General features: G+C 46.8%; 1 long non-coding RNA gene across 6 annotated transcripts in view; it reads left to right on the forward strand.

Moving 5' to 3' along the window:
- Window positions 1-21,498, forward strand: part of LOC118922304 (uncharacterized) — a 267,153-nt gene extending 245,655 nt beyond the window's left edge. For 5 of the 6 annotated variants that reach the window (XR_008992839.1, XR_008992840.1, XR_008992841.1 and 2 more), the window contains 2 exons: window positions 13,548-13,870; window positions 20,943-21,498. This is a non-coding gene — a long non-coding RNA (uncharacterized LOC118922304). Of the gene's footprint in view, window positions 1-3,892; window positions 4,045-8,651; window positions 8,718-9,246; window positions 9,340-10,142; window positions 10,609-10,900; window positions 10,999-13,547; window positions 13,871-20,942 lie in introns of those variants that run through there. The other variant, XR_008992842.1, reaches the window with a different exon arrangement.
- The last annotated feature ends 4,614 nt before the right edge of the window (window positions 21,499-26,112 follow it).

A 26,112-nucleotide genomic window follows, 5' to 3' on the forward strand; every position in this document is an offset into this window, starting at 1 on the left:
GTCAGGTACCGTGGGAAGCATTTCACATACATTACCTCATTTACTATTTACATTACCCTAATTTAGGTCTTATCTCTATTTTATGAATAAGAAAACAAACTCCAAGATGGTAAAGATGTGCGCATGGAAAGTAAGGGACAGAGCCTGAATTCCAACTTCCAACTATAAATTCTAAGTTCTTTCCTCTTAAAGTCCGTGGAAGAGGGGAGAAATTAAGCTCTGCTGGGCTGGCCTGATGACACATGTCACACACACACACACACACACACCCCCGACATCGCCTCCATTATCAGGGCCTCTTATAAGACTCGGCACCAAAAGTAGATCTCTTGGGGAAACTTTTTCTCTTTCTCAGATCCTTTTTATTTTGGAGTTGAAAGGCAAAAGAGAACTTTTTTCTCCTTAATCATTTTGAGACATTCAGAGTAAAATGACACCCTTGTCAAAGTATTCTTAACGCTGTGCTCAGAGCTCCATAAATGCAGACAGATGATGGAGGGGAGAGAGGGGTGAAGAGGAGGTGTCCCTGAATTGATTAGAGATTGCTCAAAACGGATCATGTTCCGCCGAATGATCTTCATTCTCTCCATTGTTTTTTCATTCTGATGGAGCAGCATCTGACTGGTAGGCGGGGACTGTTTTGTGTCTTTTTTATGTAGTTGCCAATGCCACCCCCCCTTGTGTCTTGTCATTTGCAGGCACTGGGGTGATTACGTGCGTCTGTGTGGGAGGGGGCTGCTCAGAGCAGCGGATCCCTAGGACAATGGAATGTGAGCCTGGTAAGGTGGGAACTAAGGCCTCAAGCAAGGACTCCGGGTGGGAACTGCCTCTCATAACAGAGGGAACTAAGAAAGGAATTTCATTAAGACGCGTATTGAGAGAAGACGCCCCGGTGCTCCAGGGCTCCCGCTGCCTCTTAGGGAGCTGAAAGCACAAGCCCCTGTTTGCTTTTGGAGAGCAGACCTTTGAGACAGGTGGGAGGGGACTGATGATTCCAAGAAGGACCCTCCCTGCTCGCCTTCAGCTACTAAGTGAGTGAGGACAGGCTGCTAGACTCTTGTCATTCAATCTGTGGAATGCCCCATATTACATATTCCTCACAGGGCAGGAATCAGAGCACAAAGCCAAGTGGCCTTCTGGAGTCGGCCAGGTTTGCAGCCCTTCATTTCCATTGTCCTGTGGTGTTTTTCTACCACGTGGGCACTCAAGGTTACGGAACAGATTATAAAGGGAATATTGTGTTTCCACCACTTTTGAGCACACCAGTTGATATGTTTATAAATGAGACAAACCTTGAAATGATATGAAAAATTAAGCCCAGGGAACTAAATCATTAATGATCAGCTTACCCTTCACCATCACGGCGACAACATAGGAATATACCATTCCTGGGAAAGAACTCAAAATCCTGGCACAAAGCTCAGGCTTTGTGAGTTACTGCTTTCTTTGTCTTCTTGTATACAGAAGGAATTTTGTGGTTTCAAAAGAGCCTTTCCATGGTAGAATACCCATTATTCTGTTGGAAATTAGCTGAAGCCACTTCAGATTATCTGACAGAAATGCTGGCGAAGACCTGCTTAACCACGCGAAGGCAGTATGTGCCTACTGGCTGCCTGAGGGAGACTCAGCCAATCTCATGCCACTGCCTAGTTATCAAACGGTCAGCGGGTAAGCATCCTGCCAAGTCCAGGTTGAGGTGAGTTCATAACCATTCAGGGATACCAGGAACACGACTGAATATACGTGGTGCTCAAATCTGCGGTTTCAATTTGACTGTTCGGGCCAGCTGACGTTGGGAGCGTCTCTTGATGTGCTCTAAGGAGTAACACTTCTGTTTAAGAAACTCTCATAAGCTAAGACAAGAGTGAAAAACAAGTTCTCATAATTCATCCAAGAACTTGTCAGTCACACTAACCCGATTTAGAAACCAAGGCAACGGCAGATGAGCTTACTGGGCACCTTTTGGCACAAATGATATCCATTCATAGATTTTGGACTTAAGAGCTCCCAGGTTTTTTCTGTGGCAGAATACTGACTCTTATCTCATTGATTGTGTCTGTTCAAACACTTTGTGAAGACTTGCTAATCTGGAAGACAGGAGTCGCCATCGCAGTGATACTGGAGCGGGAGATGGTGGGAGGGAGAGGTGACGGCCACGGGAGGCATTGGCTTTTAACAGGATGTAAGTAGGCGGGCCATTTTTAAACACTCCAAAAATGGATCTGTCATCCAATCTCAATTAAAAATCATCTCTTATTCTGGGGCAATCTAAATCAGGAAGTGTATACTATAGTGAAGCCACTGTACATGGGTCCACCGCTTTCCTCACATTGCGTTTCTTTGCGCAAATCTAAATATGTTGCAGGTGCTTGATGGCTCTTTGTTGTGTATATTAATTTAATTAATTAACAAATGGCCTAATTGTAGGAATTCAAATCAGATGCCCTAATTTCAGAAAATGTGTCATAGAAAGATAATACAACAATATCCATGAAACCTCACACTCTGAATTTAAAATCTGCCAACATTTCAAATTTGCTTCAAATTTTTTTATGAACTAAGACTTTGCAAAGAAGGTTGAGGTTTTTTACATTTCCCTTTTCAATCTCAACCCTTTTCCTCCTTCCACAGAGGCGATACTAGATACCCACTCTCTAAGAGCCGATCTTGGTTGGTGGGTACTTAGAGCAAATCAGAAGGAAAGGGTGGTCCGGAGGCCTCCTGTTGACTATACTTGAAATAGTCAGAGCCCTTCCTAAGATGTAAGAGCAATCTAACAATAATCATGGAGATGGTGTATGAAGTCAAAAATATGAGTGTGTTTTATGATCTTTAAAAATGTGTGTGTGTGTGTCACTACAAATGCTCCTAAAGGCTCTTTTCTCCGGTGCAAAGAGTCTGAGACAAAGGTAAAAATTGTATGATTGCACCAGTAACAATGATTTTCCTACTTCAGCTCTAATCGAACCATTTCAAGTTGAAAAATAGAAGGTGTGGAGATTTAAAAGGATGCAGAAGATTCCAAGCTTTTTACAAAACGTTTGGAGTATGCATTTTATAAAGCACGTACACTTTATGTAAGGCATTTAGGAGAGCGGTCCTGAGACCTTGTTGAAATGTCAGGGAAGCTTCCCCTGATCCTTTAAATCAAGACAGGTGACGCTGTCATTCATTCTCTAGTAAACTTTTATGTAAGTTATTGCAATTATAATTAAACTAGTTTGTGAAATTATTTAAGTCAGCTTCCACTGTATTGTAGCTTCTTTGACAACAGGGTTACGTCTGTGTGGTCACTCGTATGTCACCGGTCACTAAATGGGAGGTACAACTGATACTTGGAAGGAAGGGAGGGAGAGAGGAAAGGATTAGTATCTATTAAAGATTTGGATGTCTTATTTGGAGAAGTGCGTGTTACGTTCCTCTGCCCATTTTAAAAATCAGATTGTTTTTTCGTTACTGAATTGTGTGAGTTCTTTATATATCTTGGACATTAACCCATTGTCAGATACACAATTTGCAACCATTTTCTCCCATTGTGTAGGTTGCTTTTTCATTGTGTTGATGGTGTCCTTTGCTGGACAGAAGCCTTTTAGTTTGGTGTCGTCCCACTTGTTGCTGTCTGCCTTTGTGGCTTATGCTTTTCATGTCATATCCAAAAAGCCATCGCTGAGGCCAGTGCCCAGGAGTCACCTCTCTCAGGGAGCCTTGTTCTTTTTGAAGACTGAAGATACACTTCAAAGGATGTGGAGATAAATCGCTTAATGAAAATACTGTTCACCATGAGTAAATACCTGTTCCTGCGTTTGCTCAAGAGCTCATACCCACATTTCCCAGGGAAAAGGAGTCTTATTGATGCTTGGTTTTACTCCTGCTCAGTTGCAGCTCTTCTTTGGAAAACTAGAGCCTGACATAGAAGCCCCTGGAAGCCTACTTGTTTCTACTTCTCTTGGCATTTAAAATCTTTGTGTGAAGGTACCAAAGGTACCAAATTCTCTCTCATTCTACCACTTTTTCCTGAACTATGCAAGGTCTGCAGTCACACTGGTGAGCAAAACATGCACGGTCTCTGCTCTTGTGGATTTTTGAATCCAAAGGAGAATGCCGAATTAATTAAATAAGAAGAGAGGGGATCCGATTTAGATGGGAGGGGAATTGGAGAAGCCCTTTCTGATGAAAATGATGTTGCAGCTAAGGCGTGATGGGTGTGAGTGTCGGTCAGACAGTAAGGTTGTGCTGGGGGGAGGATGGACCACTCTGGGCCAGGGAACCGTGAGGGAGGAAAGACCTTCACCTCCTCAAAGAAGACCAGGGTCTGGAGAGCGTCAGGCAAGGGACAAGGCGGCAGGCAGTCATGCTGGACAGACAGACAGTGGTCAGATAATGCTGGCCTTCGTGGCACTGTTGAGAATTCAGGTTTTATTCTAAGTGCAATTGGAAGTCATTAAAGGTTTTTGAGCAAGCGAGTGATAAGATGTGACTTATATTTTATAATTATTCTGGCTACTATGGGTGAGACCTACTGGAGAATGCGAAGAATGGAGAAAAGGGCATCAGCCTAGACTCACGCACTTTAGCCAAGATGTAGTGACGACTCGGACGAAGATGTCATGGAGACAGACAGGGACGGGACTGCGTTTAGGGACAACGTGGAGAAAGAGTCAAGATACTTCTCCAGTTTCTGTTTGAAGAACTGCAGTTGACACCCAGGAGTCTATGAGAAAAGAGCTGGTGTGCAGGCGCGGAGAGCATGAGGTTTCTGAGGCACGTTTTTGGGATACGGCACGTGGTAGGCTCGCCGCTTGCAGAGAGCGCCCGCTCCTGGCACATGGGCACACACACCACTGGCCAAAGGCCCCCCGGCCGGGCCTGCAGACAGCTGGCCTTGGACCTCCATTAGGCACCTTGCATCTCTTCAACTAAAACGTCCAATAGCCTTTTCCAATCTCAAGGGAACTCTGAGGTGGGAGGGTAACTTGGGGAGAGAGAGAAGATAAAGCTCCTTTAGCCGGCTCCTTTCATCCACCTAAGAAGCATTTCCAGAAAGACGTATTTGAGTAAAGCAACCAGATAAGGAGGCCCAAATGCTTCTCTTGTCATTCAGCAGTGGGTTTCTGCAGTGAGGCCCCACTACTTCAGTCATTCTGGATTATTAGCTGAGTGTGTGTTTTCTGCCACTGATCACTTTGATACAGTCATTTACTATAAAAATACCAAAGATCATATATGTTTTTCTTTAAAAAAAAAAAAGCAACAACACTTACCCTTCTGGGATTCCTTGTTAGTATGAAAAACAATGAAGTGTTGACTATATCTAAAGATACATTTTTTTTGTCTTCTGAGAGTGTGAGAGTGGCTTCTAGGTATGTAATCGAATCAAGGGATTTCACACTGTTCTGTAGCATATGACAAAAATACGTTAACCTCGAAAAAATAAAATCAAAATGGGTCTGAGTTCCCTCCTAACGTGGTTCTCTCTGAAAACTTAGTGTAAGACGTCCAGTTAAGTTTTCTCATGAGTTAGAAACCTCCAAGCGACAGTGTTTAGTCTGTTGGAATCACCGCACTTAGAATATTGTTGAAATGAAAATAAGTGGCAATCACTGCTTGGGTTTTGAAACATGTTCAACATAATTTCTATATGTCCTTAAAAAACACATGGCTTAGACCCATAAACCTAATAAACACTTAGAACTTAATGCCGCTGATAGGGGTTTATCTCTTCAGGCTTGTCTACACAGCCTGCTAAGTGATAATCCTAATTAGAACCCTAATTATGTTTCTGCTCAGCCTATTTTTAGATAGCCTTAACATTTGATCTGTTTTGTCTAGTTTTACAGGTGGTAATAGATTAAAAACAGGTTTCAAAATAAGATACGACTATTACATTTCCAAAAATAGGCGATTGTGGTCCCAGGGCCACTTTGTGTTCAGTGACTCACGAAACAGCCGTTTGATGGTGGGAATTGTGCCCACACGCCTATCCCTACCCTGGGAAAAACAGGCCACCCTTTGTAGTTAGGGTCTTACTGCTACCAGTTAAACTTCAGCTCCTTCAGTTGAGAAGCTTGAGTTTCTTCCATTCTTTTCCTCTAAAATAACCGACCTTCTCAGTTCTGCCCAAATCCTCTGGTTACGTGAGCCCAGGACTCTGGTCTGATATTACCTCCCCTGCCTCGCTGCCCTCTAATAAAAAAGCCGCATGCTTTCAGTGTGGCCTCTCAAACTGCCGTGTTCATAAAAATGCAAATTCCCAGCTACACCCAGAGGGTCTCCACCTCTGGTGGAACCTGGTTTCAGGGGTCTGGAAACCTACATTTTAAACAAGAAAAATCCCAGGTGGTTTTTGGACAGATTTTGAGGAAAATATTGCTTTACAGGACTTATTTTTCATTTCCAAATACACAGTTTTGAATTTTCCATACTGTTTACAGTTGTTTTCCATGAATGACAACATCTACAATTATAAAGCATTAGACAAGGAGATGAATGTAAGGTGTTATTTTTATTATTTTTAATATTTTTCCTGGGATAAACATTGCTCAAATCAACGTGCTTCCTCCCACGCTTTACAAGGTGGAAGAGAGGAAGGAAATGCCCAGATGCTGCCGAGGCGGGGGAGACTCCAGGTGAGTTCGCTTGGCTGGGCTTCAGGTGGACTGTAGCGCTGCTGCCCCCACTCGAGAGGCCTCTCAGCTCCCCTGTGCACCCCGGGACCCCGATGATTTCGATGCAGGTGAGCCATCGGTCGGGCCATCTGACAAATGGGGTGCATAGGAGCTCAGCCTCTCCATTTGCCTGATGCTTTTCAAAGCCCCCACCTCTGCCACTGAAGACTTCACCTGCTACCCATGACCACATCATGCCCTTATGTCTTCTCAATGGCCAATTCCAGAGTCAAAAGCAGATAACTCTGAAGGCAAGTTGGCGTTTACAGTTTTTCTTCTTTTATGAGGAAACCACCAGGTCAGCCTTATCTACTCTGGGTAAACGCAACAGTGCTGGACAGGATGCCTCCAAGGGACGCTGTTTTGCAAAGCCGGAAGTTTGGCGGCTGGAAATATGAATATAAGCCATGCTAACAGGATGTTTTGGTTTCACACTGAATGGCACTCGAGCTTATTACCTGAGTGTGAGTGCATTCTGTAAGGCGTGCCCTTACTGATGGTACCTCTTCCACGCCTATGCCGTTCAGAAAAAGTGAATCAACCGCTCCCTAATATTTATTCAAAAGCTTTTATTGAACATCTACTGTGTACTAGGAGACAAAGAGACAGAGTAGTAAGAACAGTCTGGCCCTCAAGAACAGACCTGCTAGTCGGGGGAACAGCCCACTCGAGCATGGTATGTGCTACAGCAGAAGGAAGCAGGTCACCAACAGGTGCAGGGAAGGACAGCAAGGAGACATAACCAAAGAGGGCTTCCCAGAGGAAGGGACATGGAAACTGGGCTTTGAAGGACAAATAGAAGAGAACCAGCAGGACTGTATTATAGGGAGGTAGTGGCTGACACTCTAGGCAAACACCGTGTATGCCCCAAACAGAGGTTAAAAAGAACATGGCCTGAACGGAAGAACACAAATTGCTCAGTGTTTGCCGAGGAAGGAGGAGCTGCATCAGGTGACATGCAGGGAGTCTAGCATTTCTCAGGTTATGACAGCCTTGGAAAGACTTGAGGTATGTGATAAATATGGTAGGATTTGGGTTCATTCATTTATTCATTTGCTTCATACTTGTGACAAACCAGCTACGTGCTGGTAGGCATTGTGCCATGCTGAGCACAGAGAATATACTGCAGGAGAAGACAGCGATGGTGCTTAAACTCAGAGGGAGAAGATACCCAGCAAATCAGCAAATGGAACAGTTTCACTGTCGTAACTTTGCTAAGCACCAAAGGAAAAGGGCAGTGGGTACTTGAGAATATGAGGAGTTAGTTGTTCCTCCACTTAAAATGAGTGGAAGAGCTCCTTTTAGGAGCTGATCATCAAGTTGAAGCGTGACAGAGGAGCGAATTAGGATTGGGGGTCATCTGTTGACTTACTTCAAGTCATGTTCATTCCCGAGTGGTGTGGGGGGATCCACTGGGTGAAGCATGTTCTGGGGTGAGGTTAGGAGAGAGAAATTCCCTGAGGCCTGGAAGAGGTTGGCCTGGGAACCAGCAGAATGCGAGACGGCCAGGCGTGTGCTGGACACGCAGAGGTGGCCAGAGGGGAAGCCGGAAAGGTGAGAGTGAGAAGCAAGTCAGTGTTAAGTAGAGAGTGACTTGCCTTGACTTACTTCTGTCAATATGTTTCCTCAGCGGGTGGGAACGGACGGGTTGAGGGGGTGGCGGTGAGGCAGGCCCATGGCTGGGAGGCTATTTGGGTGGCACAGGGGAGAGGAGAACAGGACTTGACCCAGAGAACGGCTACGAGGTGGGCAGACGTTTTAGAGTCTGCGCTGGACGCAGGAGGAAGGACAGAGCCTTGCAGACATCACACTGCTGTGTGTGACCCGCTTGGTTAGCTACAACCAGAGCCAAAACTAGAGACCAGGTCTTCCCACTGTTTGGCAGTGGTCTCCCGATACATAACGCAACCTCTGAAGGGGAAAACCATCTGTGAAGCCTGGACAAAAGCTGTCCTGGCTCCCGGTCAGATTGCTTTCATCCGACAGGCTGTCCAGTGTAACCCGTGCGTGACGCGGCTGTTCCCAGTGAACGGAAGGCAGCACAAGCAAGCAGTGAGCATGTAGTTTTGATTTTCCTCTCCATGAGTCACCTGTTTATTCAGACGGTTTTTATTTGGAACATATTCACCCCAATGCTTTTGTAAGAGATGAATGTGCAAGAAGTTATTAGTAAGCTCAAATATTTCCCTTCGATTGGCCCCAGAGGACGTTGGCTGTATGCTGAGCACAGGACAAAAGACCGTTCGCTGGTGCAGCAATGTCTTCGACACCTGCCTTCCTAGGGTGAGAAGCGCAGGGGCAGAGGCAGCACGCGGTGTCCTGGGCTAATTCAAAATTCCCCAGGAGGTTTGAAGGACGGTGTCTTTTTAAAATGCTGGCGTGTTCATTCCTGTGCACATGGACGCCCATCCCTGAGCACACAGGGAAGGACCTGGTCCCCTCTTGGTCGGTGTGGGTGCTCTGACTTGCTCTGAATACGCCTGTCTTCAGTCCTACCTTTTTTCTACACCCTGTACTCTTCCCAGGGAATTCTACTCTTTCTTCTCACTCTCTCTTTGTCTCTCCCACACATTTGCAATAGTCCTTGACAATGCATAGAGGGAGGAAAAGACAAGATAAAATGTTTCAGAGAAAAAAAAATGGCAGAAGACATTTGCTGTTACAATCATCACATGTAAGTGCCATTTATTATGTATTGTTCCTTCAAATTAGTAGCTTCATCTAATTGAGCTGCGCTGCTCTCTTGAAAGCTTCTCTATCAATGTCAAAATCAAAGCTGGAGGGCGGAGGGATGGCCGTGTTTGGGGAGATGGTATTTTACACGTGGATTGATCTAAAGGAAGTGCCATTCTCCCTTCTCTCTCCGAGAGCCTTTGTTCTTCGCGTATCACAAGCCCCACTGGAGTTACCGGCTTTAGCACAAATCCCAGAGAGGATTCTTCTTGGGAGTTAGATGCTCAGAGTTGGTGGCTTGGGCCTCAAAGTCATGTGGAGGAAGCCAGAGAACTGGATTCAGAGTTCACAGCCTGCCCCTCAACGGTGGGGTAACTTGGGGTGAATAGGTTAGAGTTTAGTCCCAGATCCCATCCTCCTTGGGCACATCAAGTCCCTCTACCTCTCTGTGGCTTGTCTTTGTCACCTGCCTTACAGAAAACTAAACATCAACCAGGCAGGCACTGAACTGGGTGTCTGTGTCACTCAGGATCCGTGAGCTAAGGGGCATTATTCTGATTTGTACAATGAGGAAACCAAGGCTCTATAAGCCTGTCCAATGTTAAGACCTGGGTCTTTCCACCACATGTGTCATCTTCCGTGATTTCTGCAGTTACCTTCTGCAACTGCTTGCCTGGTATATTATCAGTTGTTGCAAAGGAAGTTATCCCAAAATTTAGTGGCTTAAAATAACACTTGTTAGCCCACAGTTTTGGTAGGTCAGGAATCTAGGCACAGCCTAACTGGTTCTCTGGGTCTCTCCAGGATGTCGGCCAGAGCTCACAAGATGGTCCAATGAACTCACAGTCCGTCTGAAGGCTCCACTGGGGGAGGATGTGCATCCAAGCACATTCACCTGGTTGTTGGCAGGACTGGACCCTCTCTGTTCCCTGCCACAAGGGTCTCTCCACCAGGCAGCTCGCTGCACGACGGATGGCTTCAGCAGAGCAAGCAAGTGGCTAGGGCCAGAGAAAATGAGTGCCAGCAGGGCAGAAGCCACAGCCCTTTTATAACCTTCACAAGAAGTGACATCTTATTGCCTCGGCTGTGTTCTGTTCATAGAAGCGAGTCCCTGGGTCCAGCCTATACTCATAGGAGGAAAGTAGAGGAAAGGCACCAGGTAGCAGGGTCATGGGGGACCATCTGCCAAGTCACTGTACCCACCTGGTGGGCCCATGGGTCCTAAACACTGTGAAAGCAAGACAAAACTGAGAAACGACTTGCAGCTGAGGTAAGAGAGCGTTACTCATCCCAGCTTCAAGCTCCAAGTGTCTGCACGCAGCAGGTAATGTTATTGCCGACTCAACTGAGAACACATTTCAGTTCATACCAATAAGTTCCTATTTATAAAATATCTCTTTACGTCTGTGTACATACTGTGCTTCTCTGAAGAGTGCGTTGGGTGGGAGTGAGGAGGTGAATGTCTCTGTTTTTTAAGAAAGTATGAAATTGTCTGGACTACCTCATGTGCCATAGAAAAGAAGAAAATCTGACTTCTAAATTATGCTCAAGTTCCCCTCCAGCTCTGAAATCCATTTTTCTCATCTGTAAGATGGTTGAACAAATTCTTTTCTGACTACCTCCCAGGTGCGTTGGCAAAATTAAACAACGGATAATGGACGTGAGTGCGTTTCTTAAAATGATAAAATTCTATTTTACGATATGTATTTTAAGTTGTGTTTATTATAAAGCGCTACTCAACCCAGAGGTCTCTGATACTGACCCAGCATAAAATGCCATCAAATGCCAGGTCCTCTGAGCTGTCTTGAGGGAGGCGGGGGCCAGACGGGGAGAGCTCCCCGGAGGAAACGGTGCCCGCCCCCAGTGGCTGCAGGGACTGGCCACCTCCTGGCCCCCCAAGTGAGACCTGTTCCCCCAGGACGCTCTGTGCTTGACCGAGCCCCAAGTGGTGCACCGCTAGAGCCTCGGTGACAGTGACTCAGAACTGGGGAGAGAAATGTTTCCTCCAGGTAATTTGGCTAAAATAATTTAATCGTAAGTGATTTCATTCAAAGCAAGATGGCAGTGATGAAAATAACTTGTCTTAGGACGAATATTTGGTTTGAACAGATGATTTCTTAAAACCAAACGAGTAAAGTTCTCAAACATTAGATTTTTTTCAGTGTTAGTAATTTGGGTTCATCATCAGCCAGTTTTATAACTGTTTATGCAAATGTTAATTATTTTTGCTTTCTAGAAGAATTTTTTAGTAGATGGATGTACTGCTTTCTTTCTCTTTCCTGGTTTTCTTCCTTCCAATACATTTTCTACCAATGAAACCACTGTACTCTGTGGAGTTCATAATAGTGAAAATGTGGCAGCAATTTAACGGTTGTTTCCAACTCCTCGATATTGCAAACAGCACATGGCAGGAACATTTGGCTGAAATGACTTTGAAATTAAAAATTGTAAAAGAAGAAAAATTCTCAAGAGGCATAAATGTCAATTTGCGGCTATTTCATTTGGATTACGTTACCATTTCAGCCAAATTATTGTCTCGAGTTCCTTGTTTTCCTCCAAGACACATTCTAAATGTTGGCATCTTGAGGCAGCCCCAGGATTCGGGGCTCTGGACAGAGCATCAGCTCCGGTGCCTGTCTTGGGGATGGTAGCCAAGCGACTCCTGGGCGTCCAGCGCCTGTAGGAAGGATGTGGGGGAGAGCTTGAAAAGCTGGTTTAAGAGGCCCCCAGAAAGACCCAGTCTTGTTCAGTGGGGCTTCAGGGGAAATGGGATATCCTGCAACATGCTGGTAAGTTCAAATGACTGTGAAATCCACAGTGTCCCTGCTGAGGGTGGTTCTCATGCGGCCCAGGAGAGCCCGACTGTGCCTCTGTAAGCCAGGGCGTCCCTGCACTTCCTACTAACGCCCTCCCGCGCGTTTAAGCTGCTGATTGTCCAGGCGAGGTACAAAGATGGTCCAATGAACTCGCAGCTGCTCTGAAAAATAAATTCCATATAAAAAAGATGACACGCTGGGGTATGGGAAAATATTTGAACTTCTACTTTTATTTATTATCATATATAAAAAGATAAATGAAATGACATATATGAGTAGGTCAATAAGGAGGAACACTGGCTTCCTCCCTCACTCAGCGGTCCCAGGTCACCCATGGCAGGTGAGGACTCACGTCAGTGACCTACCTGTGTTCTACGCATTGCGATGGTGTGTAGTTGCGATAGTGAAGTGGATTGTACGATTTAATTCTAACTAAACTGATGCACCCCCAAATAAACAAGTGGTTCTAAAAGTTCCCACAAATTAGATAGAGACAACATTCAACCAGATTCTGACAATGGAAGAGCAAGATATCAGTAAGAAAATTCTAGTGTCTCCTTCTAATACAAACATTTATTAGGCATAAATGTGAACTTCCCCCTCAGTGTAAAAGGTGACATTACAGCAATGAATAAATAGCCTCCTGCTTTTCAAAAGAAATTCTGGCTGTCAAGAGAATGCTGGAAGCAAACGTTTGGAATGTTTCCACTGCTGGATTATTTTTGTGCCAGAAGCAATGTGTTTCACCTTAAAAACTTGTACCATATACATTTAGGAAACATGAAAATTTTTTTCCAGCATGTTTAAAACTCGTCCCCCTATCCCCTCAAAAGAGAGTTTCAGTGGCTTTTAAACTCATTTGTTAAAAATGTTAAAATGTAACACGTTCTGATTAGTAAGAGGACATCTTATTGACATCAGGGAAGATGGAAAATCGCTAGCCACATTTCATGGAAACTTTTGTATAATTATTGGAGGGGATGGAGTGGAACCCCCCACCTGGAGCTGCTCCCACTTTGGGGTACCTTTGCCGGCAAAACCCAATTTATACCCTCCACTTCAAATCACTGTACCGTAGGGTGATAAACCAAGATTTTAAAAACAGTAAAGTATATTTATTCTTTTTATTCTCACCACAATATGACTAATAACATAAGAAAATAGTTAACAGATAAACACAGTTACAGTGAGGAGGCTGCTAAGTGTTTTATTCGTAGGAGTATGAAATGAAAAAATTCTAGTGCCATATATTTAAGACAATAGTGACCATCCAGGAAATCGGTAATCAAAATGCTAGAAAAAAAGAAAACAATGAGTTCTTCTAAACAGCCAATATTTATATGAATGTCAGTAGCTGCTTTTGTTCTGACGCTGGGCCTTCACGTCCATACAGGTACCTGGAGTGAGAGAGATCTGGACGCCAGTACATACCTGGGGGAAGCCACGAGGAGGCCGGGGATGAGAAGACCCGACGTTGCTTACGGGTGCTTTTCGAGACTAAATTCGCCAAGAAAATCTTTCATTCATCATGACCAGAGTGAGCAGACCGTTCCACCAAACGGACGCCTCCTTCCAGACGGTCCGGGTCCACATCGCCGCACATGTGCTCACCTGTGACACGTTCTGGCTTCTCCGACGGCAGGTGCTCCGACCGCTTCCCACCCCGGCCGGAGAGCCCGAGAGCGTCTGTCCATCCACCCTGGGGACCATCACCAGGTGGGTCTTTCCCAAATGCTGTTGGCGTACTGTGCACACAGGACGGGCCGGATGAAATGTGACTGACAGGCCTCCTGCCATATGGCTCCGCCCTCTCTTCTGGCTTCATTTCTTCTTCTCAGTAACAGCTCAGTCATCAAATGGGACCACCCACCTCACCGTCCCAAAGACACAGCGCCCTCCCTTCTTCTCAGAAGGTTGTCTCCTTGTAGAACAAACAAAACCCACCATTTCTTCTCTTCCCACCCGAATCCTTCACTTATGCACATTTCGGATTCCATTCCTCTGTGACCCTTTCCCTGTCTATTCAAGCCTCCAGGGGCCACCATCTCCTTTGGGATGTCTTTAGTGCTTAAAATATGTAAGATACCATCTAGGACTCTTTTGAATTGTCTGTTATTTTACTGTACTATTCCTATACCTCCAACTACATTTTGAGAATGAGAGGGCCACTTTTTAACCTGTATTTGGAAATTCTTGATAGCACCCCCATACCGCAGTGGAGCAACAGATTCTCTTGGCGCACTGATTTCTCTGGCCCAGAATACTTGCCTCTTTATCGCTATTTATCTTGATGAACTCACTTCCCTAATCTGGCATGTCCTTCAGATAATTGAAATATCATCCCTTCCCCAAAGGGTAAAGGCCAAACTTCAATTCCATGCAGACTTTGCTATTTGTGAAAGTACAGAGGGAGCTCAGACCCTGTGAATAAGACTATTTGTTTAATGAGTAAATAAGTGAACACATTTTCAAATTACTCTCTGGGAGCTTTATTACTCTGGAAAGAATTAACCTAAAACATAACATTCATCTGGACCCTTGGGTGAACATGGATTTCTATTAAAATAGGCTTGGAAATAACAGCCTTTGGTTTTTGAATTCTGACATTGCCATAGAAGTATTTACACATGACCAACCCCTCATTAATAGTTAACAATCTTCTGATAACATTTTCATTCAAAAAATTCATTTAAAAAATTAAGATCTTGTGAATTTGCCAGAGGTGCTGACTCATGGAAGTCCTGCTGAGTTGTCCACTCTCCTGTGAAATGCAGGACGTCGGAAACTCAAAGGAAAGTGTGAAGTAAAAGCACAGTTTCTGTCGATGATGGTTTGATCGGACAGAATCTAAGTAACTGATGTCGTTAATAGATTCTAAACAGAAACCAAAATCATGCACGTGCTGACGGATCTTCCCGTTTGGCGGGCATCGTGTTTGTCTGCCGGCTGCGGCGTGTTTACAGCCCAAAGGCACGGAGTGGAGTTCATGAGCCATGCGGGAAGTTTGGTGTCTAATGCTACCCCAGTGGTACTTTCTGCCTTTTGTTACTTTCTTGACTTTTATTTTCATTCTGGGCACAGCACTTCTTGATTAACATTTTAGATGAGGATGTCAACCAGGGAGATGACAGACTGTTACTATTCTTGGTCTCACTGACACATTCTCTGTGGCAGAATGACAGTCACAGCTTCAAGTCACTGCACAGAATCTGCCTGAATTGGGAGGAAGGTCGGGTCAAAAAAGCATCCGTGTTCCACAGCACCGTCACTGTTTCAAGTAGCGCCTAACCAGAACCAGAGGGCTAAGAAGTGGGTCTGTGTGTGAGCCCCAAGAGCCACAGCCAGTGTGCAATGGGAAGATCACACCCCCGAGTCTGTGCACTTCTGCACCAGCATTTATTGAGCCTCTGTGTGCCTGGCATTGCGAAGAACACAGAGAAGTGCAGAAAATGGTCTCCCCTCCAAGTAGTTTGCAGTCCTGGTTAAGCGAGGCGGTCTGCACCTCAGAAGTTCTTGGCATAAATAACTGCCTGATTCTGAAGGCTCAGAATCTTCCATGTTGTTCACACCCAACTGCACAAAATCACAGCACTTGAGTTGTTTTGCAAGAAGAAAAATTGACAATTAGGCAGTGTTTATGCCAAGAACTTAATAAAATCAGCCACCTCTGAGCACATTCGTGACAAGGCTGAGGTGTGGTAAGAGGAGGCTCATTCCCTGATGGCAGGCTTGGGGTGCAGAGACGGCATGAAGTGGTCTGTCTCTGTGCTCTTCACTTTGCCTGTGTAGACAGTGAGGTCAGGGCATGCAGCAGTCATGTCTCTGGACCTTGAGATCCTGTGCTCAATCAGGGCTCAGTGAATGTTGCTGACCATTTCCCATCAACCTAGAGGTGCGGGGGACCAATGTGAAGAAGGAAGGGCTGTGTGAAGAGGCAGATCGGCCTGGTTCACCCCAGTTCTTGTCCTTCTGGATGGATTCTTATGGTTCTATGAAGAAACACAATCATTTACTTTCATTCCAATCTCCTGCACAGACCTACGCTGGCACTTGACCGAAGAGAGATTTTCAACAGAAATCTTTTGTAACCCGCTTTGTTTACACAGCTGCTCTGTTAGTGACATCCCTGTTGTTTTCCCTAAAGAAGTGACCACTAAATAGTTTTCTGTCACAGGTGAAAAGCTCTGTTTGTGTGTTTTCTGCCCATGGTCACCGGGATGAAACCCAGTGTGACACTTAGTGGTGTCGCAGGTAGTGGTTCGACATCTCACTCTTCCTGACACTGAAGTTTCCAAACTTTTTGAAATCACCTGGCCCTTCCAAAGACCTTTAAGATATTTCTGGATGACAGCTGGTTCTCTCTCTCTGAAGCCGTCTGTGAGCTGGCTTAGGAAGAAGCATCTATCGTCCCTCACACATTCCAAGATAGTAATTAGGTCAGCAAGTATTTTTGAGCGGCCAGTGGTCCAGTCCCGCCTGCCATATTCAGAGGAAGTCCATCAAATGTTCAGCAGCATTAGATGTGGGGGACTCATTCATCGATGGCAGTGGGAGGTTAACTGTATATGAAGAAGAGCCCCCCGCACAAAGTGCCCGTGACCCAGCGGCTCTAGCACGGTTCACATTCCTGTGCACTGGGAGGGGAGGAAGATGGACAGGATGCTCCACGTCACCCCCATCGCCCTCCACTTGCCCTCCCATAGTAACTTCCTGCTCTTATCATCCCCTCCCTTATCAAAGTTTCTTGCCTCCTCCCAGAAGGCACAAAGGCAGAAAATGGGGCTCCAAGCTAGGTAGCAGCCGTCTCCTCAAACCACAGGAGCAGTTTTTGAGCTTGTTGTGCACTCCGGAACCGCCTCCCTCCTCATGAGCTGAGAAATTCAACCAGGGATCCCCATCATCTCCACAACCACAGCCCTCAGACCAGCATCGTCTGTCGCAGGGACTGGGCCTCAGATCTCTAACTGGTGACCAGTCTGATCATTTCTACTTGGACTCCATCCCCCAGTGAAGGGAACTTTCCAGCACACAAGTGTGGCCACGTGATTCCAGTGCTTAGGACCTGGTAAGAGAACCCCTTGCCTCAGGTCATGCGATGCACGCCCCACCAGGCCCTCCCTCGTCTGCCCTTCACACGTGTCCAGTGCCACACTCACTGGTTTCCACCTTTCATTCTTCCTTCCATCCTTGCTCTTTGTCACACCAGGGCATTCGCTCACGCTTGCCCCTCTCCTAGGAATGTTCTCTGGTGCCCCAACTTCCCAATACGCATCCAACTTGGCTAATTCATTATTAAACCTTTGGTTTCAACATAAATGCCACGTCCTCAGTTCTAGGCCAGTTGACAATTCAGGACCGTTACCCTCTGTTCTCTTATCAGGCTTCCCCTTTCAAAGCAATCAGCATGACAGGCCGAGAGACCCCCCTTCCAGACTGGGGCTCAGCTGTGGGGCCCACAGACCGAATCTGGGTCTCCACCTGCTTTTTTAAATAAACTTTCACTGGCACACAGACAGGCTCATCCATTTACACACTGTCTGTGGCTGCTGTCGTGCCACAGTGGCAGAAATGAGTAGCTGCAGAGGGGACAGTAAAATATCTACTATCTGTCCCTGTATAAAAAATGTTTTCTGACACCTGTTCTGGACGATGAGCTCCATGGCTGCCGAGACTGTGTCTGTCTTGAGTATCAGGCACTGCAGTACCTGACAAAGTACCTAGAAGTTAGTGAGCAATCAATAAACATTGGTCAAATGGAAGAAGAAAAAAAATGAATGAAGGAATGAAGTTGGTATGCTTAGGATTTGATGAAAACCACAGGCACCCTTGTTTCCCCATCTTGAGAAAGGCGTTCATTGAAGGGAAGTGGAGAGAATGGGACCCTGGTCCTTGGTGTGGTCTTTGTCTTAGTCCGTGTGGGGCCTGCTCAGGTTTCACGCCTCCTGAATCTAGGCCCACCCCTTCCCAGGGCCGGTTCAGGTTCCTTAATCACCCTTCTGCACCTTCCTCTGCTCAGATGTTGCTGAGCGGGCAAAGGCCATGGAAGCTGCCCTCACTCGGGCCCCCGCGGGGAGGTCAAGGAGCCACGACTGGTGGTGGCCTCCAGAAGAACATTGCCTGGCCTCGGAGGCTGCACATCTTCGTGCTCTGAGTTCTGCCCTGGGAGCCCTCAGTCTCTTCTCTCCCAGTCTCCCGGGATCGCCTGGCAACCTGCCACCCAGAAGGATCCATGGTGGCTTTTCCATCCCAAGCCCTACCCCGCCCGCCCCGCCACCCTGCCACAGTGATCATCTGTCCCCTCCTTGATGTTATCATCGTCAGCAGGAAATCAAAACACCATGTATGTGAACGTAAAATGCTGTCATTTATTTATGCTACAGACTTCAGGAAGGAAAAAAGAAATCACAGCTCTCTTTCCATTAGGGAAAAAAATGGGCACAGCGTTTAAGCTTTGGTGGCCTTAAATCAGCCTGTTATTAACAGCCAGGAAATGTCTGACCCAAAGGTCCTCACTGCTATTATAAACTGTGAAAATTATAAAAATGGAAATAAAAATAAAGTAATTACCTCTTCGTGTGTTAAAAAGTTAAGCCGAATGGCTCGTTGCCATGGAGACGACTTCCTGTTTACTCCGCTGGTCTTTCCGCGGCAGTTAGAGACCAGACCCCAGCCGCTGGGGAAATGGCATCGAGCCTCCCAAATTCCACTAACATTTGTCGTAGGAACACAGTGCAGTCTGTAATTACCAGTCAGTAAAATCTGGTAAATTGTATTTTCAGGATATGTCAGTGGTTTTACATTTTTACTCGCTGTATGAAATCACTACCATGGGTGAAAGCACTACTTTATATTTTGAGATGGGGGGACCCTGTATTTAAAAATATTTTAGTTCCCCCTTTTGAAAGCCTTATACTATCTTTCTGCTGCAGAGAAAGGACTCCTGTGGGCAGACCTTCTCATTCCATTGCTTGAAGGAAGCCTGTGTCCTTACCAATGGTACGGCTGATAATATTCACATTAATAACTGCAGAACAAAGCTGCCATTCCTGTTAACTTTATATCAGATCTTTGGGCTTTTTACTTGAAAAATCCCAGGATTCTAAAATAAATGTCCTGGTGCATGATAATAAATACAATGATCAGAAAACCAAGGAATTCTTTGCCTACGTGTCAACAAAATCTAATACAAAGGTATTGAATGACTCTTAGGAGACAGAAGCACAGATTTGAGTGACAGTCTTTAGAAGAAAGATGTGTTGACTTGTGAGGAGATCCAGGCACCGTGGAAATGTGCAGTGTGGGGACAGAAAGGGAGGGACCTGCAGACCCCTCGGGACCCTGGGCTGGTCGGGAGGCAGCCTGGAGCAGTTTGACCAAAGAGCTTTTGCAAAGTGCTCGTTTCCAGGGCTGGCTTCACACCACGCTCCTGCACCCCCACTCCCCGGGCTTTCTGTCTCCTTAGTGGCCCTGCCCATGCCTCTGGCAAAGCCCACAGCTCCTCTGCCCTCTCTGCTTTCCCACCCCCCCCACTCCCCACCCAGGACCCCCACTGGCTCCTACCCCAGCCCTCCTGGGGCCCTGCAGGCTCCAAATACTGGACAAAATGAACCAGCGTGGGGCGGGACATGCCACGTCTCAAATAATCACAGCAATTTTTTGCGGTCTCAAGAGTTAATTAAATAGACAGGGATTCAACATCAGAAACTGAATTTGTGAAGTGTGCGTTTAAAGCACTATTGGTTTGCACCCATCCTGGGTGTGCACATGGAGTCCTTGAGTTTCGGAGAATTTACTTCCTCCTCCCTGGAAAACTGCGCCTGGAAGGTAGCAAGCTTATCTGGCGACCCTTGGACCTCTCAGTTTCTACCCCAGGGTCTTGGGCAGAGCAGAAACTAGATGTGGACTGATGGAAGGAACACGTAGGGTCTACACAAGGTCAAAAGGCGTAGTCTGCATGCCAACCCTCACTGTTCCTCATCCTCTTTGTGGGAAGCTCCTTAGCATTTTGATTGTCAACAAGCTTATGTTGTGTTTTTGTGAGTTGTAGCAGGTTTGGAAGGTGGGCCCAGCAGGTGGGCTAGAGCTCTGTGGGTCTGAAAATTGTCTGAAAAACCATCAACTGAAGGCAAAATGAACTTCGCTTTTGTTTTAAAGGGGTGAAATAGAGTCCGTGCACCATGGATGCAATGCTGTTGAGCAGCGTCACGCTCACCCTTGCAGTGGGGCTGAACTTTGTCAGATGCACAGGACCCTGTAGCTCAAATGCAGGACTGCCCCACCTAGAGGTGTGCCGTTTGGCTAAGCTATGGGTATTTTTAAGTCATCCTTTAAAATTACTGCCGAACGGCGCACACAGTCGTACGTATTGCATGTGCTCTCGCATGAGATCCAATTCAGTGTCAGATGCCACCTGCCTTTGTTAATGTGAATTAAATAGTTACATTTTTATCATGGTTACTAAGTATGGAATAAAAGATGGCCCAGCTTTGATTGGCAGGTGGAAAGGCTAGGTCTTTTCACTTGGGGCAGGCCAGAGGGGAGAGGTGGCGGTGGTGCCCTGCGGGATGCCCCTGGCAGGGCCTTGAGGTCAAAGTGGGCGCTCTGCAGTGGCGGTCAGGAGCTGAGACCGCAACGAGGCACGGTCAGGTGGCAGAGGCCAGAGACTTATTCCAGACAGAGGCCCTTGGCTATCGATGCTGGCAGCTCCTGCTGCTGTGGGAGTGTAAAATGCCCACACGGGTACCCCAGGAAACAGAATGGAGTCACCACTTTATTCATTTCTTCATAGGATTGCTTCCAGGCCCACTGGCTTTGATTCTTCTCTTCGGCCTCGGCCAGACCTTTTGGGAAGCCTCGGTTTTAACAGCTTATGTTATTCATCTGTCTTCAGCAAGTTACATAAAAAGTACTGAAAAGGAATGAACTTCTGCCTTCCGAAAGAGGAAGAGGCTCCAAGATTTCCATTGTGTTGCTCTGAAAAAGGAGGTGACGCCCAGCACACGTCTCCGTCTGCCACATGCCGAGCAGTGATAGGTGATGTTAGCAGGAAGGTCACATGCATTCTCCTGGAGACCCGGATCACCCAAGCAGCAGCATTTCATGTAAGCTCATTTTCCCAGTCTCTAAATGCTAAATGGTCAAACACTTCTGTTCTGGGGGGGAAAAAAATGATAAGTGAATGTGGAAGGTGTTTTTTTTGTTTTGTTTTGTTTTTTGTCATGTCTGCTCGGCATTAGTCATCTGTTCTGATTCACACAGAAACTCTGGGGCAACCGTGGGATGCACTTAATATGCTGGGTGTTGAGTTTAATCTGACACATGGAATTTTTTAATGGTGCAATTTTGGACAGGTTCATCCGGCATGAGGCTTTCTGTGTGAGGAGAGAGAGCTGTGGGGATGTGACACCTGACACTGCTGTGACATGAGGATCCAGGTGACGCACTTGCCGTGCAGCAGAGCCTGCAGAAAAGAAGGAGAGGAGATGCCCGGCAGAGGCCGGACTGTTTCAGTGCAGGGAAGTCATCCCTGGCACCACTATCACCATCATCAAACTCGTAGCGCGCTGCTGCCCTGGAGCCCTCGTGCCCCAGGCCAGGAGCCCGGGGGTGGTTCAGGCGCCCTGAGGGTCCTGAGTGGGTCTAGTCTTCCAACCACCCCCTCAGGTTACTCTCTCTCCTGAGAAAATGGCTCAGCACAGCACTGCCCTGTGGAGACCTAAGGTGAGCCTTAAGCCATGCAAGTTAATATGAAACAAGTGATATTAATTTTAATGACGTATTTCATTTAACCCAATATATCTGTGATACTGTGATGACAACATATACTCAATAGAAAATATTGAGATTTTACATTCTTTTCTTTCATGCTAAGTCTTCAAGGCCCAGTGTGTATTTTGTACTCTGGGCACATCGCACAGTCCAAGTGCCCGGTAGCCACACAGTGGACCTTGCAGGTAAATGACTGCCACTGTGTCCTTCTCGTGGGTGACTCATACATTGTACCCCTGTGGCTGCCCCTCCGGGGCGAGGTGACTGCTTGCCCTCCCACCTGCTCCCAGCGTCTGAGCTGCAGGACAGCTTAGCAGCCCTTCTCTGCTCCACCTCTCGAGGGCAGGCAGCTCTGACAGGTGTCCTGTGAGCCTTTCAGGGAAGGCTGTCAGAAGGCACAGGACTATGTAAAAACAACTCTAAACTTAAATCCCATAAAGGGACAGCCATACGGGAGCACTGCAAGTGCCACATCTCTAAGCAATTCGTTTCAGCCATTGCCTAGAGCAGGACCCAGCCCCGGGGACCCGGTCCTCAAGCCAGGCAGCCGTACCCCTGGACGTCCCTTCAGAGGTACTGCAGTCTAGGGCTCCTCACCCCTTTATGCCACTGGTGGAGTTCAGCTGCCAAGGATGCTGCTGTAAGCTCTGGGTTCCTCTCCATTTGTCTCCAGCCCACCACGCTCCAGTGCTTAACCTGGTCCAAATCGTTTCACCCCTTTCTCCTGCCAAAGGGAACCCCAGCTCTGGGCTGGTGACCCACCTCTCATCTCAGAGCTCATGGGCCTCAGGAGGCTGCCCAACCGCAGGACCGGGAGTGGACCTGGCTCGTCGTGGCCACCCCATCCCTCTTACTCACTTCTCCTTGGATGGGTAAACAGAGGCAATGTGATACTTAATTAGAACCATTCTAAAAAAAAATTGAGAGATCCTAGCTACTCTACAGACTGAGATTTCTATTGGAAATTAGGGGAAACAACAACATGAAATACAGAATCTTTGGGAAGTTTTCTGTCAAAAGGACTTCCTCTGGTCCCTCCGTGTAGGTGACATGCCCAACTTTGTTCTGCAGATGACCTCCTGTAACTCCGGGCCAGAGGGGCGTTCTCAGCTCGGGGCAAGTTCCCTCTGGATTCAGTGAGACTGAAACATGACAACAGAATGTTTGGGGTAGAAGGTCTTACACCCAGCTTTATTCTCGAGGTGGCAGGTCGAGCGCTAGCATCCGTCCACCTCCAGCAGGTCTGCCCGCAGCAAGCCGGTCACCATCTCGCCTCTGCTCCAGCTTCCGCCCCCGAGCACCGGGCAGAGCTCCTTAGAGCAACACAGGCAATAATGGCTTATTGCCATCACGTGTGCACGCACGCGCCTGCGCATCACATCACTGCACGTGCACAGTGGGCAGGTAGGTTAGGACCAGGGGGGCACCCTGGCCCTGGAACTTGCCTTTTCCCCACAGCACCTCAGTTGGGAGGGTGACGGGACAAGTCCACAGGCCCTGCTCAGAGCCAGGGAGCCTCACCGCGCTCCGGGGCAACAGGCTCTGCCCCCATCCCCGCGGAGCTCCGAGGGCCTCAGTCTGTGATACGCGAGGTGGGAGCAGGAGGCTCAGCACAGACTCACCTCGGGGCCTGGAAATGCAGCTCTTGGCCCCGACCTTGGGAGAGCGATGACCTCCTGCACCACTTCACCAGGCCCCAGGCTCGCAAAAGCTGGCTGCAGCCTCTTCTCGGGAACTCCGTCTGGCCTGCCCTGCGAGGACTGTTGCATTCATTCTCCACGACTTGCAGGCCCCCAGTTCTAACCTCACGTTCCCCCTGATGGGAGACTTTTCCTCCAACATTCCCTAAGAGCATCTCCACCCCCTGGTGCATGTCCGTGCAGCTTCCAGCCCTCCCTGCTCTTATTTCAGAGGCAGGCTCTTGTCTTGCCAATATTGCCTCGTACTAAAATTTCAGTTCACATCTCTAGCCTTGGCCTCTTCCTTCCCCAGCAGCTTGTCCGTGAAAGACAGTATATCACAGAGGTTGCAATCTGAGGCTCTAGTCTGTCCTCCCCGCCTTTGAACCCTGGCCCGGCCTCTTGCTGGCTGGGTGACCTTGGGAGAGTTAACCTAGCTGGTTCCCTTTTCTAATCCATAGGAATAATATTTCCAGCATGTGAGAACCAAAGTGGTTGATGCACGTGAACACATTTAAGACGTTAAATGCATCGAAGGTTGAAACACTGTCACGTGATAAGCACTCAGTAAACGTGGTTGCCAGGAAGTCGTATCATAAAGAACGGAGAGCTTGCTTCTCAGATCATACGGTCCCGATACCCGCGAGCTCTTCGTGCAGGGCTGCCGCGCTGTCGTGGGAAGGCCATTCCACCCGACCAGCTCAGCCAACAGGCTGATGGGGGTTCAGAAAGAGAACAAAACGGGTTTGTGATCACTCAGATCTGGCTTCAAATGTTTTCTCTGTAACTGATGAGTGCGCGACCGTTGTCAAGTCATTCATAGACTCTGGTCCTCAGCGTCTCATCCAGAGAATGGAGCTAAGAACATCTAACGAGAAGAGCCTGGGGGAAGATGAGTAAGAGTTGCACTAAAACAAAGAACATTTGGTAGGTGTTCAAAATCATCACCATCATTGTGACCTTCCCGGTGAGCACCTCTGACAAGATGCTAGAGTACAGGAGGGCGCCGTATTATTGACTAATACAGTTTGGATTATCAGCTGATTTTCTTCCGTGTGGTAATGCTGACTCGTTCAACTCAGGAATGGAGACAAGTGCATAAATACCTACCGACTTTGTAGAAATTTCCATTGTTTAAATTAAAGGTACTCCTTATTTTTAGTTTGTATACAAAATTGCAACACTGGAATATTCTTGCATTCATAAAAAGAAAAAAAAAAAGCAGGTAGATGTAAGTATTTCTAACCATCAGCTGAAAATGCATAATGCCAAATACGAATGGCTACAATAGGCTGAGGACCGGGCCTATCAGCAACAGACGGACTCAGTTTACTAATCAGTCACAACTTTTCTCACCCAGCGCTCTTTTTTAGCCATTGAAGTATTATGGACACGTCCCCACCACCACCACTAAACACACATATATGCACCCCCGCATGGCCCGCACAGGGCCTGGGTGTGATGGACTCTCCCTCCGTTTGGCAGACAAGTCATAAACACCCCCTGCTCTCACTGGCTACACTGTCATCTTAACAAAAGGGAAAGGTGATCCATCAGCCCACTGCACCTGCCCTCTTTGAGTGAGAACTTAGGAGGCACCACGGGAAACGGGGTGAGCGTAAAGGCCCAGCGCACTTGAGTACAAATGGTTTTAAATTGGTTTCACAGTACTTTTACTTTCAGACTTTGTTGAGTCTTTGCATATTTTAAAACCATTCATTATTGCTGCTGAGAATTTTTCTCAAGTTACCCCAAATACTCACCAATAATACAAAGTAAGCAAATACAAAGGCCCAAAGAAGGAATAAAAAAAATGAGCGTCCTCCTCGTTAGGGGACAGGAGTCAGAGTCGTACTGGACGGAGCACATGAGACCCCTTGGGAGGCTCGATAGGGTTTCCTCCAAGATGTTTTTCAAAGAGGTCCTCTTATTTTAAGTGCATTTTGTGACCTAAGACAAGAATAGCTGAGACGTGTCTGCTTTCCCGGAATAAGCTGTAAATTGACAGTTGAGGGATAAGCTGACCCCGTGGTATTTGGGGCTAGACGAAGGTTGCAATCGTTTTCCAATGTTTGGGTTTTTATAAACCAAAAGCACATTTTGCCCTACACCCTTTCCCCTGGATTTTAACAAGTCATGTGTATTTGAAGGGAAATTGAATCCATATGCGTCTGATCTATTTATACTTAAATCGTTAAAGTGTTGTTTTGTAAGATTATTTAGGTGACCAGGAAACCTTTGGAGCATCTTCAGAGCTCTGCCTCTCACACCGTGGAAGTCGTCATTCTATGAAGAAATCACATCTGCCCATGGGCCCAATAGCCTGACCTAATTATACATTCATAAACCAGATCTCTGGGGCCATTCTAATTTAATGGGCTGACACCACATGATTTCCCAATTCCAAGAAAGAAAATAAGCCTGTACGTGTGCTACCAGCAAATGAATGACTCCGAAGGCCCTCAGATAGCAATGAGCTTGTCTTGCCCAATATTGAGATGAGATAACAGT

The sequence above is a fragment of the Manis pentadactyla genome, chromosome 2 (assembly GCF_030020395.1).
Source record: "Manis pentadactyla isolate mManPen7 chromosome 2, mManPen7.hap1, whole genome shotgun sequence".
Classification (NCBI taxonomy): Eukaryota; Metazoa; Chordata; class Mammalia; order Pholidota; family Manidae; genus Manis; species Manis pentadactyla.